Genomic DNA, 18,928 nt, shown 5'->3' with positions numbered 1-18,928 from the left:
TAGGTATCGATATGCAATAGATAGTCTAATGTTTGTACATTAGCCACTATATTCCCAATAAACGACGCTCCCAAGAACCATGGAGCTTTAAGTTGTGACTTGAGTCCAGGACCTACAGCAACTAAAGCGTCTCCTATCACATTTGTTTTATCATTATCAAGTAATTTGTGGAGTAACTGCCGGATGAGATGGTGCCCTCATCGAGTTGAGGACTTTGAGTGATTATTATTTCAATGTTTCAGATTTGGACTCTGTGGCTGTTTAAATTCGCAGTTGATTATTCAAGGTAGCCACAGTGGCTATGGCTTCTTTATGAACTTCAACGGACTGCAAGGCCTTAGGGTATTTTTGAATGCTGTTATAAAGCTCTGTGGTTGAGCTACCTATGTTATATGACAGCTCTTTGATAATGTAATACCTGCACTTTCACAATTGCTTTATTAACCTTCCTGCTTTCTCAAATTTGCTTAAAAATGCACCATTTTTTCACTATTTTTTCAAAATTTTCTCGGGAACCCTCCTTAGGGGGTTCGGGCTCGCTCGCTGCGCTCGCTCGCTACGGTGCTGTATGATTAGCACTTTACGCCGCACCACTTTCAAATGTCACCAGTCGCCACTGCATGCAGTGCATTTTTTCCGTCTACTGTATGAAGATCGCAGTACTTGTGCTGCCTATGCAAGACCTAAAAAGTGTGGATATTACTTTTGGACTCAAGGAAGCATGTCTGGCACCCCAGGCGGCTAAGTATACACAATGAAGACTCCAACAACCAACGAGGTGGCAAAAATGAACAGTGCTGGTTTTATTGGAGTCGTGCACAGATATGAAGAGCAAATATTTACAGACGGAACTTCAAGTTCCATAGTCCATAGTCCTTAGCGAGAAAATCATATTGCGTGGGTCGGTGGTATCAATAAGGGTGCTGTCCGGTTCCTCGTGATCCCAGGTCAGAATATGAGAGGCGGCGTAGGGGTACCACTGATTTGGTCCCATGAGGAGAAGGATCACCAGAGGTGTTCAGGACTCTCCTAAATGCTGAAAAGATGTCATGGCTGTAGAAGTGCATTTAATTGTTTAAAAGAAAGAGGGGGCATGCAAAGTAACAACATAAGTTTGTTTGCATTTTGGCTTTCAAGCGAGAGCAAGTTTAGCTTAGAGTGATATTTCTTGAAGGAAACTTCTGAATAAAAGCCATTGCTGGTCGTATGCCTTTTCTAGACAAGAGTGACAACATCGAGATTCGGTGGAACAATTTTATTATCTCAGGTCAGAACAGCTGATTGAGCAGGAGGCGTGGTTCCGTTTGCAAGGTTTACTACAATTTCCTGTCTGTTTGGCAGTGGTATTCGGTTTTCTCTTTCTGTATTTGTGAACTCACCTGTGTTTGAGCAATTTAATAAAAACAGCACAACCAGTAGAACTCAACAGCATCCGGAAGAAACGGTTTTCACATAGGATGTATAAAAGCAAACAAAATGACTGACTTGGAACAGTCAGACTGGTGGCAGCAACGATGCACTGGGAGGACGTGAAAACACATCGGGAGAGCAACAAAGGAGCAGGAGAATTTGAATTTGAATTTAAAATTTCTTATAAAGCGCACGTATACCTGCGGTTTCTTGGCGCTATTACTAACAGGATCCTAAGTTAAAGAGCTGGGGGAACAGGAAGGTTGTTATTCGAAAGATTTCGTGAATAGATAGGTCTTGAGTTGTTTATGGAATTGTGGGTAGAGGGTGATGGTGCGGAGTTCAAGGGGAAGGGAGTTCCAGAGGGTAGGGGCGAGGAGCAGCTGCACATACACTCTGCAACATTTAAAAAACAAGGATGTTTGAGAGGGAGCGAAGAACAGCTGTGGGAGGTGCTGTTCTGGGAAGCTAAGTGAGATTAGGTGAACTGGAAGCAGCAGTGAGGCCAGAGCGAAAGACAAATTAGTGCACTGAAGAAAAACCTACAGCCCACAGTGAAAGGATTCATGTAGCAGGGCCTGTCTCCAGGGCGGAACAAAAGGAGGGACTACTACGTGTATTTACCAATGAAAAGCCACCATTCCTAAAGGACAGTAAGAGGAACCAATGAAAAAGTGGGTGTTTTTTTAAACCCGTACTATAGATACTATATGTCTGTTTGAGATAGTGCATGCAGCATAAGAGTAATGAGGCGAGAGATACATAAGAATGGCAATAAAGAGACGGCAAATTGAGCAATAACAGAAAGGAAAGAAAGAGGTGGGCATGCACAAGGAGGCTAGCATAAACCAACATGGAAAGATAGACTGCTTGTAGCTTTGCATCACATAAGGGAAGTGAACACCAAAAGAAGGCACCCTAAATGACAAGGTAAAGTTTACACATTAAAGCTCATGATTACTTCCAATGCATTTCAGAATGATGGAGGGTACATTGTGACGGAGCATATGCCTGCTATACTCAGCCCTTTGCCATTAATTAATTGGAAATGCTTACATTCAGCAGTTGCTTTTTCTGATGCAAAGACGTCATGGGCTAGGGGAGCACACCAGCATCCTCACCACAGTTTGGACCTCCCCGCTTTAGTAACTGGAATGCTGGCACAAGAAGCACTGATGGATCTGAAGCAAGCTGACTTCCCTTTCTCAGACCAGAAGCAGAGGATGATCCTCAACAGCAGAGAAAGTGAAAATAACTTCCCTGCTTGTAGTGGGCATCAGTGCTCATGGAACATTTTAAAGTGAAACCTACCAGACAGTACAGCTTTCTTGTTTGCTAACAACTTCTTGGAGACATTCGGAAAGCTTCCATGGGAATGCATTCCACCCTTTGCTTACCATTGGCATTATGTTTTGTAATTCACATTTGCTTGCTTTCTATTTTCTGCCTTTATTTGTTTTAGACTAGTCAGCTTGATGAGTTTGTCCCTTCCCTTGCCCAAGCCCTATGATATCCTCCCCCCAGTGATTGATTTTTGTAAACAGACCTTCAACTCTTGTTCTTAACTTGTCACCTTTGCTGTTCATTCAAAGACAGAGATCAAATGTAATGCTCTGTATTCTGAGGGAGCTTGGTGTACTTTTCTTTCACTGACTTCAAAGTGAGAGGACTTGTTTGACAATCATGCTGGTTACTGTTGTGTGCTATACAGAAAGTTGTAAAATGGTATTTTTTTCTAGCACACAACAAAATGCAATGTCTGTACATGAACTGTGCAGATATTTTAGAATCAGGGAGGTAAAAATGAAGCACATTTTGGGGTAATTCTGAAGTGTAGTGGAAACAAATATTTAATATGATTTAAAAAAATCAATACAATAGGTGATGACAGTTCAACTCATTATCGTTTGTGCGCTGTACAGTTTTATCAGTAAAACTGTATGCCAGTGCAAATGTAATGGTCATTCAATTGAAGATGTGTTGTCTGTAATGGTAGTGTGCTACACACCATGGAAATTTCACCCTACCCCACTCCACTCTGCACCGCTCCACAGCACTGCACTCTACTCTGCAATGCTCCACATTACGCCACATTTCTACTCTACACCACTCCACAGTGGCAAGAACCAAAAACACACAGCAATCAGCCAACAGCAAAGCATTTACCATCTACCTGGAAGTTCAATTACTTGGATGGTTAACAGAAAGTATGAAACATGCTTTACACAGAGAAAACTGGAGCCCTATTTTACGAAGAGTTTGCAATACGTTTTTAAAGCAGACCTGACACAAGTCTTCGGCTGGGATTTACAAAACAATGCAAATCACAACATGCTTTGCCTTGTAACAAAGTGTTGCTTTGTGTCAGGGAGGCTTTCTATGGGTGATGCATGAACATTCCTGTGCATCCACCCATTGATTTTTACTCAAATCCATTTCTACAAAGACATCTACACATGTAATTGCACAAAAATCTTGAGCATACCTTAGCTGGGGTCCCTTTCTGCAGAAAATCTATGCAAACCAAAACGCAGACTCCTTGCACTATGGTGCAAAAGTGCCAGTGTTGGCTCATAGCTGCATAATGTGTGCCAGTACTTGGATAGATTAGAACATTACTTTGTGTGTATATATAAATAAATATAAATATAAATATGTATATATATATATATATATATATATATATATATATATATATATATATATATATATATATATATATATATATATTGCAGTTCTGCCCTCTCCAGTTCATGCCACGCAACACAGCAACTTTTCTTGCTACCTGCATTGTGTAACTTCTTAATAAATATGGCACTCGATGTCCGTCCCGCTATTTTGTTTAAGGGAGGTGAGACAAAAAGCATCCTGGGTGAATGATCAAGATAATCCTTATTTGTTGAGAGTGGGGTCTGAGCCTGTATTTTCTATTTTTCCTGAGGGTTGCCATCCAGTCTTAATCCAGATCATGTGTGGATTTGTGTAACCTGAGGTGGAGGCGCCCTCCTCCTATCTTGCAAGAGATCTCCCTATGCTTTTGTTACGCCACGGCACCCACTCTTTCTGTAAATTAGAATAAGACCAAAAAATCACTTTCAATCAAATGTCAGAAAAACTTTATTTTGTTGGTTAATACAGCACTCATAAAAATCGCCCGAGAGGTTGACATGGAAGAAAATGGAGTGCATTTTTTAGGAGTGATTGAGATTTTTGAGAGTTGGTGAGAAAGAGTCCAAGGCGCCTATTGGTTGCAGTGAACACAGCCGCTGTTGGGCTTGTCCCAGTGGAAGCCGATGGCGTCGATGACTGAGCCTGAGCTGCCACTCACGTAGCGCAAAACAGAGCCAGGATAAAGGGGAGCGGCATTGAAGCTGGTACCATAGTCTTTGCCGAATGGGAAGTGGCGGCCCTTGTTGGTGATGAAGACCAGCTTGCGGATGTAGTCTGAGTACTTGCCTTGCACCTGTATGAAGTGCTCTCCGGGGTGCAGGAAAACCTCCTCCAGGTCACCAAGCCTCCCTCCCTGGTAGGTGCTCCAAGTAGTGCCATAACGAATCTGAAGCCTGCAGAAGGTCAAAACCAACATAGAGTCCATCATGACTACAATGGAATCACTTTTCCTTTCTAAAACATTGCACATTACGGTCAAATTGAATAGCATAATCTTGGAGCACATCCCACAGGTCACAGATGCAGGCTTAGCCACATAACTGAGCAGAAGAACACTGCTGATGTGGGAACTGAGTAAGTGTCAATAGAGGTGCATCAGTAGAGTGATCTGAAGACTGCGCGGCAGATCATCATACTTAACTATGCCAGGGTCGAGGGTAACGGGTCAGACCTCTTTTAAGTGCATGAGGCCAATACTGGAGAGTGAGCAAGACCCCACTGTCAGAAGGGGAAATCAGTAAAACGCCATTAAAGTGTAAGAGACGGGTGCACTGGCTATGAAATCGATGCCATTGAACCGTATGCGACTAGAGAGGTGCGGATAAGTGATATTTTTAAGAGGTGTGGCAACCTAAAGGGCTTGTGGTCCCACATCAGGCCTGCAGTGGGGGGATGAGAAGTTTATTTTTGAAAAAATAGGTACAATTTCAGAAATTACAATAAATTACGCATTATTACGTAAAACGCAAAACTGCCATTTGGTGCTAGATTTTAGCACGACATGCATCCTCGCATCCATTTTGGAGACAAGGACACATTTCGCACTAAAATATGGCGCAAAATAACACAAACAGTGCTAACAGCAGCTGTTCCCGTTCGGGTCTATCACGTTGTTCCACGTGCTTGCGTTGTCCACAAAGGTAGTTTTGCAACATGGCATAATATCGCAATTTCAAGTAATTCGTGTAGCTAGGCTAACAGAACATTTCTAAAGTAATATAAGATTGAGGTTGCGGAATGAGTATTTCACCAGACCCTCGCCGTCAGCAAAATCTTAAATTGAAACCCACATACGTCATGGACTCACCCTGTGACGAACCGTCTGTTGATCCGGATTCTCAGGGCCGTCACCGGTCCGTCCAGCTGGTTTCCTGATTGGGAAAACCTCTTTCCACGACCACCGCCATATTCTCCGGAGTATGAAGAGGAGCGCGGAGTACCTGAGAAGAGAGGGGGAGAAACCCACAAGATGAGCATGCAAAGGAAGAGGGCGTGTGTGTGTTTTGCAACTCCAATGTACACCTTCAGACTAAGGCGCGCCATAATCATTCTCAGGAACAGTGAGTTCGCTTAGCACGTCAAGATCATGAAAGGTCAGTGTTATGGAGATAGCGTGGTTTATTCTGAATTTTGCGGGTCCAACCCGGAGAGTTTTACATATAACGGGGAAGCAGCACTGTTAATCGCGATCATGAGGCCTTATTCTGTAAAGTGTGAATTAATGAAACAAGCATTGGCAATTGGCCTTGGCTAGCGGTTATTTTTATTAATTAAAAATATATATATTGAAGGCAAATGCCACAAAACAAGAACTCCTAAATGTGGAGGCCATATGTTTGCAATAAAATGTGTAAATTAAAAAAATGCATATAGTTTTAACAAGACAGTAAAAGTATTTCCTAGCTTTAAGAAGAATTTAGAACAGAAATGGAAACCCATTTTCATGTTAACGCACGTCAAAGAAAAATATGATTCTTATCTGTGAAAAGAAAAATTGTTACTGGCTTTGAATTACTGTAACACGGTTTAAACACGCAAGATCGCTAGCAAAATAGAAAAAGGCTAACGAATGAAGAGAAGAAAGTATTGGCAGAGTATGGTATTAGAACACAAGGCTATCACCAAGGTGCATTTCTTTTTAGATGGGGTTGCACATGTGTGCATGAGAGGCAATGGCTAAAGTTGGCTGCCCATTTCCCAATGCTGCATACTATGGAAACAAAATATGAATGACAGGTGTACAGACCAATGAACGAAAAGGACTGACCCAAAGCCCCTCTACATATGTGTATATGTTTACATTCTATATTTATATTTTTTATTGAACGAGGCTAGCAAATAAGTAAAGCTGCCTCAAGGCCAGACCTCAAAAATTGGGAAATGCCATTTGGCACCATATTTACTTATTGTATAACAATGACTTGAGTAACAGGTTTTGCTGCAATCCATATTGTATAAAAATGTTTGTGCAGACAGCACGTCGCCGGGGCCTTTCTTAAATGAATATGGTCAGAAGCTTTTTCTGTGGTCATAGGTACAATGTTCCACAGCTGTGGAGCTCAGGTGGAGAACTGGAGGTCTCCTCCCATCTGGTACCTGGCTTTTAGCGCATTCAAATCAAATCAAATCAAATCATCTTTATTCGGTTTCCATTTTTTGAAAGCCATAAAAGTACATAAAAAACACAATAAATATTAAAAATCACATTCATTTTGTATCGAACGGTACATTAAAAACATATTTTTAGAAATCCATCTTATATCAAATATCAAAAAGGATTCTCCATCAGAATTCATAAGTTCATTTGATGCCTAATACATAATTTGAGAAACTGTACAACCGATTTTGTCATCAGGTTATTTTCCAAAAATTGTAGTGCCAGGTAGGCAGGGCGACATCTGCGAATTTTTAGAACTTTTAGTACTGGTGTTATCCACCGTCTGGGTAATGGTGTATAAAATTTGCAGAAAAACAAGACATGAATTGTGGACTGTGGAGACATAGAATCACAAGGGCATACTAAGATATTATGTGTCCAGTCATTTTGTTTAGGAAACAGAACCAAGTAGTGATATAAATTAAACCTAAAACGGGTAAGAAGGAATTTTTCATATTGTGTTAAATCATACTGCAAGTACCGTTGGATGGTGGGGACCAGCTGAATTAGTAGACAATGCTGAACTGATGGCTTCCCTATTTCACTCAGCATCCGAAGTTGAGATAGATGCGACATACAGATTGTTTTAAGTTCTTTTTTCTATATGTCTATTACTGACAAGGGGTCGTCAAAGAACCTCGGGAAACCAATGTCTGTAAAAAAAGATTTCACGTAGGCCAACCATTTTATCTTTCTCATGTTGTCTAATTTCAGACAGTCCTGAATTATTGATTTTGTGAGCTGGCACTCGTCCGTTGCCCATATTCTGCGCCACAACATGATCGGTTGGATTTTGATGATGTCAGAAATAAAGTCCACCCCGAGTTCGAGGTAGTTGTACTTCTTGGGACAGCCAGTAGGAATCTAAGAAAAGAGTTTTCAACTTTTTGTAGTTGTTTGTCGTTCCCCATACCCCTGCTCCGAAGGTGGCTGTACTTATGCATTTGGCATTATATATCTTGATCATCTCGGTCGGGGGTCTTTTTCCGAGGCAAAGGGAAAAGGCCTTTAATGCACCAATTGTTCTTATGAGGGACAGTTTTCGGGAGTTGACTGCTTCCTTCCAGTTGAATGCCTCATCCATAGTGATGCCTAGATAGGGGTACGTATTCGTTCTTTCAAGGGGTAGGTTGTCCACGTATATATTCTTTACTTTTTTCCCCTTGGTACCCGCGTGCATCACATATGTTTTCTTGATATTAATTTTCAAGTTCAAACTGGTCATGAAGGAGCAATAGTTATTTAGGGCCCGTTGAAGTTGGACTGGATTTTGGGCGAGAATTACCGCGTCGTCGGCATATAGTAGTGCAGGAATCTGCCGACGACCGGCTTCTGGGAGATCTTTTACATCCTTTAACATTGCACTCTCGAGGCCGTTGGTATAGAGCGTGAATAGGAAAGGGGCCAGTACGTACCCTTGTCTGACCCCCTTCTGTATGAGAAAACTGTCTGTCAATTGTCCGCCTGTCCCAAATCTAACCTTTCCCGTGGCTCCTGTGTATAGTTCGCGGAGAAAGTCGACTATTGGTGGTTCAATCCCCATTTGCAGCATTATTGTCCAGAGTTTAGAGTGTTGCACACAATCCAACGCTGCTGTGAGGTCGACGTAAACCATATGTAGCCAAGATCTATTTGCGTTTACGTATTTTCCGGCCAGTAATGTTAAATTTAGAACTTGATCCACTGTACTCAGTCCTGCCCTAAATCCGTATTGCAGGTCTGAGAGTACGCCGTGTTCTTTCGACCACTCCTGGAGACGATCAAGAAGTATGCGCCCTGCCATTTTTCCGATCGAGTCCAGGAGGGAGATTGGGCGGTAACAGGAGGGGCTTTCCCTGTTGCCCTTCTTAAAGATGGGGACGAGTATCGAGGTGGACCAGGAGTCGGGGAGGTTAGTGTCCTTTGCCGCGTTTAATACTTTGGTAAGGAGAGGGGACCAGAGGTCAGGTGAGAGCTTGTAGAGGTCCATTGGTACCGAGTCGGGTCCTGGTGCTTTACCTGTTTTGGCCGTCTTTATAGCTTTTGTCGTTTCACTGAGTGTAAAGTGTATAGCTATTGGATACTTCACAGGCAAAAGGGAATCCTGGGAGGTTGAGTCTGTAGATTTGACCTCACTGAATACTCCTGAGAAATGTTGCACCCAGTCCTGTGCGTTTATGACTACGTCCAGGGATGGGTCGTCATTGTTTTCTGTTAGAAAGGGATTTTTAACTATCTCCCAGAAAGCTGTGGTGTCTTTTAAAGTGCTGCTTTTTAGTAGTTGGATCCAGAGGTTTGCTTTTAGGTCCTTTTTTCTTTTCCTGATTGCTAGCGTGTAAATTTTTCTTAAGTTAATTACCTCTTGTCTGTTTCTTTCTTTTTTTGCTAAGGCCCTCTTTAAGTCGGAGTAAGCTTTAGTGCATTCTGTGTCAAACCATCCCTTTCTTATTGTCTTGTTATGTTTATATGGCTTGGTTAGTTCATTACTAATATTATTCACGATCTCTTCGTAGTTGGTCATGATCTCTGTTGAGGATGTCGAAGGATCTAGGCACTTGTCTATTTGATTTTTACATGTTTTAATTATTCTTGTATTGATGGCTTCCTGATCTATTTTGCTCCATTTGAGGGTGTAGCCGTTTAATCTATCCAGTGTTAGTACTTCCTGGTTGAGGATTCCGAAATAGGCCTTATCTTTTTCCTTTCGGTGGGTCGGTTCTTGATAGGTCAATCTTAGTGGGAAATGATCGCTGAGTGCGTTTTTAAGCACCTCAAAAGTCTTAATACATGTGGCTTTATTAGTAGATATTAATATATAATTGATTAAAGTTTCAAGACCTCTTCCGTGAAAAGTAGGAGTAAATTGGGTTATATGGGTTTTTAACAGATTGGCAAACCCTATGTCCAGTTCGGACATAATGGCCTGCATGTTGTTGCCTTCGATGGTGTGGGAAAAATGAGTTAGACAGTTTCCTTGTTCGTCTGAGATCCCACAGATGGAGGTATTACTTTTGTTGCATAAGTGAAGATTAAAGTCTCCTCCCCAGATTATTGTATGGGAGACGTTAGCGTACTTTGTTTTGAGATTGTTGGTCTGATTCAAAATTTCGTTTGGGTCTTGGTCAACTCCGTCATGTTCATATTGTTATAAAAATTTATGATGGTATAAACCTCTTGATTGGTTCCTTGAAGATTGATGATCTGAAAGTTCTGATGAAGTATTGTGGGAGTTGATTCATGACATGGCCAGAGGTTGAAGATGTATACTGTTAGGCCTCCTTTGCTTCTCCCTGAATTTGATCTTATTGCTTGGGAGAAGAATGTTTTGTATCCCAGTAGATGGATTGGGTTATTAAGGCATGTCTCCTGGAGACAAATTACATCGTTCGATTCTATCAGATCAAGGAAACTTTTTTCTGCGTGTTTGGTCGCTAGTCCCGCGACGTTCCAGAATAGCACCCTCTTATCGAGATTTTCTAAGGTTGCAGTGGATGGCATATTCTGAGCAATGATTTCTTCAAGTTGGATGGGTTGTGATTCAGATGTCGTATTTAGGGCATTTGCCTGCACCTTTTGGGCTGTTTGTGGCATTGTTGGGGGTCTCATAAGAGCCTTGGAAGGACGTTGTGAGTCTTGTATCATGTTTACCTTGATTTGAGTTTTTAACATCACAGTTGATTTGTTTATCCTGGTTTTTGACACAAGGTGATCTTTATTGGATACATTGCTTAAGGGGAGGCTAGCTAAGTTGTTTGGTGAGACTCTGTTTTTCGACAAGGGAATCTTATCATAGATCTGTGGTGATGGTCAGTCGACCATCTCTAAACAACTATAGCTGTTGAAAGTTGGTATTCCGGCCCATGGTTCCCTCTGTGGTGGTTGCTGTGCCCTCCTGCCGTAGATGTTCCAGTCATCCCGGTCTTTTTGGTCATACCCCCATTCTCCCTGGAATCTGCTCCTTTGGTTGTTTCCAAAACCCCAGTCGCCCTGGTTCCAACTTCTCTGCCCGTGGTAATGCTGATTCCAAGACCAGTTTGACGGCCAGTTAGGGTCCTCGGCACGATGACCTTGTCGGGGGTAAAAGAAAGATAAGCGTTTTGCGTTTATTCCACCACTACCTTCCAGTGAGTCCCAAGAGAATATATAATCCACAGCACGGGGATTTTCAAGGTTGACTATTATACAGTCACCAGGGATGGTTTTTGGTTGGTGACCTATCCATGAAACCCTTCTGACTGTGGTGATTCTGGTGATGTTATTGGGGTGATTAGGTCTGTTAATGTTCAGCCAGTACCGGGTTTTGTTTAGCAAAGACCAGGTTGGTTCGTCTGTGTTGTTGCTTAGTTCTGGGACCCCTGTTAGAATGACTACAAAGGGAGCTGCCTCCGGGGGGAGGTTTGCTGGTTTGGTCCATCTTTTTTGGGGTCGTTCTGGTTTGTTATTGTGCCTTTGTGTCTGGTCGGGCTGTGAAGCTGTAGGTGCAGATGGTCTGGGTGAAGCGTTTGTTGGGGGAACTTTTGCAGAGGGAGCACTTGCTGGTAGTTGGTTTTGTGTGCCTGATGCTGTTTTAGGGGGTTCTTGAGAGGGCTTAGTTTTGATTGAAGGAGTTGGATTTTTTGAGTTTTTCTCTGAATGTCCTGTTTTTACGTTTGGGGTATTTGTTATCATCGTGTTATTGACTAATTGTTTTGAATTGTTAGCAGACTTTGCGTTTCCAGCTAAAGCTTTAGGCCCAGCCGAAATTGATAGGTCTTGAAGTCTTGGATTTGTGGATTTTTTTGAGGAAGCAATTAGTATCGCTACTTGTTTTTCTATCAGCTCTAGCCTTTTTTGGATGGGTTGTAGCTGATATTTAACTATTTCCGCTATTTCTTTTATTAGAGAGGATTGTAACTTATCGTTGTTCAGATTTCTATTTCGCAGTAGCGCTGATTTTTTTTGGTGGGTTTGGTTGGAATTAACTCCGTCGTTATGATCTTCAATTGTAAGTACGTCAGTATTGATGTTACTGTTAAGTTCTGTAACTGCTGTAGTTTTGATGTTATTCGAACTCTGGTCTTTATTTGAATCACGAAGATTAGGATGTGAGTTAGATTGAAAAGTCACTACGTCTTTTTTTGCATGGTTTCCTGAATAAGTTTCTTTGAGTGTTGGATGTTTCGGGATTGCTCCTTCCCTTATCCCTCTAGTTTCGCTCTGTGTGGGGTCATTTTGAGGTAACTGAGGGCTTGCAAAAATGTCGGGGGTTTGCTCAAGGCCCTGGGACAATTGTGAATCAGACAATTGTAAAGATACCGAAACGTCAACTGTATTTGGAATTACGTGAATGTCAGCGTGTGATTCCAGCGTTGTGACATTATGTGATTGTACATTTGGTGTTCGTGCCTGTGCCAGCAGACCCATTGATGAGCGTCTTGCTTGCTCTAGTTCATAAGAGACACGTCTGTCGATCAACATTACAGTTTGGTCTATAGTTTGGTTCACCTTGGTGATGAATTGGTCTATGGGGCCAACGGAAGTCGTCATATTTTTCAGTGTTTTGCTTCTAGAGCCTCTTGTAGACATTGTGTGAGGTTTAACCAAGTGAGTGATTAATAACGGTTTGCTCCTGGTGATAAGGGATGAGTGCTATACGATCCCTCCCCGAACAGCGTGTTAAGTTTTTGGTTGGAAATTACCTGATATCAGATGTTAGGGGACTGGGCCCAGCCCAGTCTTCTCCGGTCTGTGACGGGCTAGGACGGGCCCACCCTTGGCCCAGGCTTCGCCCAGCGTCCCGCGAGAGGGAACAATGAGCACCTTTATGCGCCTCCTGGCGCCGAGTTGTGACGGTGAGGCTGGAGACCTCGAGGGCTGCCGGAAGTTGTAGGCAGCCCCTCGCCTCACTCCACTCGGCGGCCCCACTGTCAGAAGGTAGGAAACAGCAGGGCGGCGGGAGGCTGGCGGTGGGGGGTCTCAACAGCCCGAAAGCGGTTGCTTTCAAATTCTCCTCTGGGTGCTGTGCAGATACAAGTTCAGGGATAGCGGGGAAATAACAGCGTGACCCACTTGATTCCTTTCCCTTCCCTTCCTGCTCATCTGCAGACCAGCTCGCCTCCTGGCGTCAGGGACTTGGTTTGCAATTAGGGTCAAGATCAGGGTTGCAAACTCGTCCTGGGACCACACGTGGTTTGTATCAGGAGCTGTAGAGGCGGAGGGCGGTTGAAGCAGGGGCAGGAGCAGGAGCCAGCCAAGAGCAAAGCTGGGGCTCTACTGCTCAACTTCTAAACTGCTCTGCCCCACTGCCACACAACCCCTCTGTTGCTTCTCCATGGGAGCTCCTAGATCTTCCTGGATCTTCGATTGCAGGCTGCAAGGCTGCAAGCTGCAGGCTGTGGGTTTGTAAGATGGCGATGAGCACCAGGCAGCGGCGGCTCCGCTCCACTCTCGGGCTCTCTGTGCTAAGATCTGATAACGGCTGCCGGGCGGGGGAGGGCGGGGGAGCGGAGGCAGGAGCGGGAACCAGCCAAGAGCTATACCGCCGTTCCGCTCAACCCCCTCGGTTGCCTCTATTGCTTGCGGCCCCCCCGAGCGCTCCGGGGATACAGTGCTCCGGAGTACAGGCAGGCTCGGCTCGGCTCCGTAGTGCACGATGCAGCAACGGTAACGGCTCTCTCCTCCTTCCTCCTCTGCTGAGCTTCGATAGCGGTGGCGGCGTGTGGGGCTCACTGCAAAATCCAGCGCATTCAATTAGCCGTGATCTGGATACATGAGGGGCACTTTCCGCGCTCAAATATAAATGTGCATATTATTTAAATACTTAGAAGTCAATCAAAGAAACTTTCGGTAACCCCGCCCTTAAATAGGCGGCAGTGCAGACTTTTGGTCAGAAGACCAGCAGCCTCATTTGCTTTTTCTAAAGCTGGGACTGGCTGCTGAATTTTGGACCATCCCCAGAGGTATATGAGAGGTCAATTTTTAGTTTATGGGGTTCCCTACCACAATTGTATGACCATCTCTAGGTTGATAGGGATACTCTCAATAGTTGATACAGCCTCAGTAATGACCCTTGCACCATCCGCCCAGTTTGGGCACCCATATTCTGGTCAGAGATATGCCCCTTTCACCCTTTCCCTCTCCCAATCCACAAGGCTTTGTGGCTGTGTCGCAATGTCATGTTCATAAAAAGAGAGGTTTGGGGCACCTTGCCTGCAAAGGTGTTATTTAGTAAGTTACAGAAACTGAAGAAAAGTATCTCCTTTTTGACCCATCTAACTCTAGGTCACTGTTTCAATTTGCCACAGACTGGAGGTTCTATGCCCATGTGCCAAAATCCTCTTTGCGCCACACCATCCATTATGAGTCAAAACAAAGGGTGTGCTTCAAAAAGACAACTGGTTTTTCGATCTGACAATGCACTAAGGCCTGCTAACCAGACCTCAGTGCCAGTGCTTTTAACACTTAGAAGGTTGTGCTTGATTGGCTAAGCCTGATTGGCATATGTTAACTTACTTTTGAGACCTTAGTATATGATACCAAAGGTACTCAAGGTCTTTAAGTTAAAATGTTTCTTCCCAGGGCTGCAGCACAACTGTTGCTGTGACAATGGGACAACATGTCTCCAAGCCTTGCCCTGCATACTGGTAGAGCAGTTTTAAGCTGCTAACTCGACTTTGCCATTTAAACTAATAGCAAAGCCCAAAGCCCTCCTTTTTATTAGTATTTATGTCACCCCTACACAGTCGGTTTATCGAATCTTATGGCGGGGTGCTGTATGTTGGAAATTCGGACATGTATCTTTAAGTGTCCTAACAGTAAAAACCCCAATTTTTCATTTACACTGCGGAAAGACTGGTAGTCCTGTTGGCAAGTACTGGGTTAAATGCTGACAACTCAGCTGCGCTAACTCCTGATTGGGACTACTAAACTTGGTACTTCAAGGTATCAAATTAATGGATACATTAAACTCGACTTAATGCCTATGTTTAATTTAGTGTAACTTTTAAGCAAAGGCAAGTTTTGGAAAGTTGCCACTCGGTTGCCCAAGTTTTCTAGTGAATCACTACTACGAGGTTGGGCAACCCAATAACCCTTTGGGAGCTAGGGTATCCATTACATATAAGGCAACTTGCTAACAAGTGGATCATTTATAAAGTTATTTAGTAACAAATAAAATCAGTTGGTGTCAAAAAGAGTTAATCTAAAGAAAAATCTAGTCAAGGCATCAATCATATAACTCAATTGAGAAAAAAGTACAAACAGACTTACACAAATTGGATTTTAGAAGGAAAAATGTATATTGTTCTTTTGTTGAGGTAGATGAGTTGGCATCGGGGGATGGAGAGGGGGAACCAGTTGCTATATTTTCCGTGAGCGTGTGGCCCTACAGTAGCCATACCTGTAGGGTGGGCTACCAAACCCCACACACCGAGAGAAAGGTTCTGCCAATTTGGGAGAGAGCCTATTAGTGCAAAGTGGGATAACTAGATGCCACACTTCACAGAAATTCATCATCAGGAAGGAAAATTGCTACTAGCCCATAGGCTAGGGACCAATACATCCCCTGAGGACATTTTCTGGGCACAAATACGGCACCCCTGGCACCTAGACCTCAGATCGTAGATGGTAGGAGAAAGGAGCAAAGATGGATTGCACAGCTGTTCCGTGTATCTGGCAAGAGAGGCTGCACCATTCGCTTGACTGCACCTTCTAATCCTTAGCTTAGCAAAGAGAAGATTGTACCAGTAGTGCCTGGCTCATGGAAAAGTCACTCCAGAGCCCCAGACTAATAAGGTGAACTCAAAGAGTCAGTTAGAAGATTATGTGTTACAGCACCAGGGCCACAAGAGCTGAAGTCGCCCATTCTGGTCAGTTAGTAGCCAAAAATGCTTGCCCGCCACTGACTGCAGACGTGCAGCCCGGACGATCAAGTCCTGACTCTCAAAAGTTTACACCCAAGTCAGCTGGCCCCAGGAGAGTCATTGAAGTGCAGTTTGTCAGCCAAGACGGGGATTGGCCTGCACCAAAGGAACCACTGTGTTTCTGTAACTGGAGACCAGTAGTCCAGTCATGGAATATTTTTCCAACGAGGCTCCAGAAATGCAATCAGGAGCAAGATTTTTTTTGCCCTAGTGCAATTTTCTTATATGGGCGGTCACAGTCAGAAGGCTGCTTCTCGAGTAGATTTGCTGCCGCTCAAGTTAGATTTTCTACTAGAGCGGCAGCAAAATCAACTCGAATGGCTGCCGGCTCTTGCGCATCGTATTGAGCCGTCTGTGCTAATTTCTCAGCGTTGCTCTCACTAAATTACAGCGCGAATACCGCAAGGTGTACGTTTTCCACACGTTGGCGGAATCTCGTAGAATTTTTATGGAACTCCGCGAGTTCTGCCGACCCCTACTAAAAACGGTGCAGACCGTTAATGACAGCGGTTAGAGTTGTGAAAGTGCAGTACCATATGGTAATACTTTGAGGTGCCAATGGTCATTCTTGCCGCTGTTGGTAGAACCACTTTAAGGATGCTGTGCGAGAGGCAGTTAAGGCAAAAATACTACTGTCTAGATGAGAGATGACTAGAGTGCGTACAGCGTGTTGCTTGAGTTCCTACTTAGTGATTTATTGTAATGTATTTTACTGGGGGTGTTTATAAAGTGCTCACCTACCCTGCAGGCCAGTGAAAGTCTGAGGTGCAAAGGAAGGACATTCTAGATTCGTAGTCCATATGCTGAAAAAGTTTGTTGACAGGTGCGTTTTTAGGTATTTTGTTCTTCCAACATGGCAAGTAATGTGTTTTTTGTCGTGCATTTTCCATCAGCGGCGCGTGCAGGTAAGAGCGATGGGGTCGGGTAGGGAGGGATTTCGACGGACGATGATGAGGGAAAAGTAAATAAATAATTAATTTTCTCTCACCGTCGTCTGTAGAAATCACCCACCCGGCCCCACCGGTCTTACCTGCACTGGCCGTTGCTGGCATTTTCCACCCAATGCCAGTGTCGACTACAGAAGATAAACACCTGTACAGCCAGTCACAAAAACTGCACTAAAAACACCAGCAGAATCGTTCATTCAGGTTCTAGGAAGGTGAAGTTAACACGCAGTACAGTATGAAGTTCAAAAACAATGTACTACTAAATCATAGTTGATGCGGGTAACGCAAAAGGTTGTAAAACGCCTTTCACCAATCCAATACACCCCATAAAGACAACCCAAAATCTAGATTAACTCAAATGGGTTTGCCAAGTAGGCCCCAAGATCTACCCACCCCAAGGAATTCAACCACAGGCAAAACCCAACACCATTCACAACTCTATACTCACTACACTTGGTCAGGGCCTGTCTGTGAACTCCCACCACAGAACGCAAACCCATAAATTGAATTGAAGCACTAAGAAGCCAGGTAATTTCACAATGTGTGATAAATAAAACGCATAACATAATATGAATTCTTACATTCCTGCAGTACTGGAATTCCCTTTTTCCATAACACTAATGTCCCTGTCATTCTGCATGCACCGTATTCCCTGTAGGTCTGCGTGCTACCAATTTCCTATTATTGTGAATCCCTCATGGGATCTTACCTGCATTAACGCAGAGTGCGGCGCACAGAAGGGCCAGTAATGTGATATACGCCATCCTGCAGGCAAAAGAGAGGGGGACAACAATGTAAGACAGGCCATAAGCGAGACAATCACAGAAGAATCACAGAGGTAAATATGAAGGGCACTCCCAAGGTGAACAACCTTTACAACAAAACTTTTACAACGCACTACCATTACAACGCGGTCATTACAACGCAAACTATTACAACGCATTGCTCTGGGGGGCACTCTAGGATAGGGAATAGGTTAATTTACTATCCAATTACCTTCCCTAGTGTCCACGTGGACTGGAGTTGGAATAGTAAATTAAACTATTCACTATCCAGCACCCCAAAGCGCTATGCGTTGTAATGGACTGCGATGTAAAAACCGCGTTGTAAAGGCAGGCGTTGTAATAGCCTGCGTTGTAACGTCATACATCCCACTCCCAAGCATGCACTGGCAGTCAGCAGTGCACACTAGTGGTCCCAGAGTGCCGTCATAGAACAGCCACATACAGTCATGTAATCAGTATTTCATTTTAATAAAACATTCAAATGTAATATAAAGAATAAAAAGGAAAACATTTAGAAATAAATAAAACATAAAGGCAGACCCATTGCTAATGATTACCAAATACCAAAGCTGTCTAGTTTTGATTCCACTTCTTGTCTCTTTATCGCCATCCTACAAATGTCTCCCTAATTCCCCCCTGCAGATTCACAGGCAACTTTGCATTCTTTCCTTGTCACTGTCTTCTTTTCTTTTACTTCCTCCTTTTTTCTCAGTTTTCTGTCTTTCTCTTTTTCGCTCCGAGTAAAAAGTAGACAAATTAAAAATAAGGCCCATTCCCCCCAAAAACGTGTGCCACTAGTGCACACTTCCTGCACCCACCGGCAAAGTTTAAGCACTGGTCATGCATGCAGCAACACACACAATACAGGCAAATTCCAGCGCACAGGCAGTCACAGAGCAGCCTGTTTTTAGCAGACATGCTCACTGACATGAATTAAGATCTTCTCGATTATGGCCGACGGCTCTGTTGAGGCTGGCCTTTGGCAGAAGGTTATAAATGCACAGGACAGGAGTCAGGACCAGGAGCAGCCTTGGGAAGTGTTTTAACACCAGCACCACAATGCACTGAGAGTGGGCGGCT

The 18,928-nt window shown here is 43.6% G+C and overlaps 1 long non-coding RNA gene across 1 annotated transcript; it reads right to left on the bottom strand.

The window, feature by feature from the left end:
- Positions 1-4,509: 4,509 nt before the first annotated feature.
- On the bottom strand, positions 4,510-17,831 carry LOC147703740 (uncharacterized). Its single transcript, XR_015297316.1, has 3 exons — positions 17,773-17,831; positions 5,888-6,020; positions 4,510-4,973 (listed from the first exon to the last, which is right to left on the bottom strand). It is a non-coding gene; the product is annotated as an uncharacterized LOC147703740 (long non-coding RNA).
- Between the last annotated feature and the right edge of the window lie 1,097 nt (positions 17,832-18,928).

Source organism: Lissotriton vulgaris, chromosome 7 (genome assembly GCF_964263255.1).
Source record: "Lissotriton vulgaris chromosome 7, aLisVul1.2, whole genome shotgun sequence".
Lineage (NCBI taxonomy): Eukaryota > Metazoa > Chordata > Amphibia > Caudata > Salamandridae > Lissotriton > Lissotriton vulgaris.
This window is presented reverse-complemented; position numbering and strand designations above follow the sequence as displayed.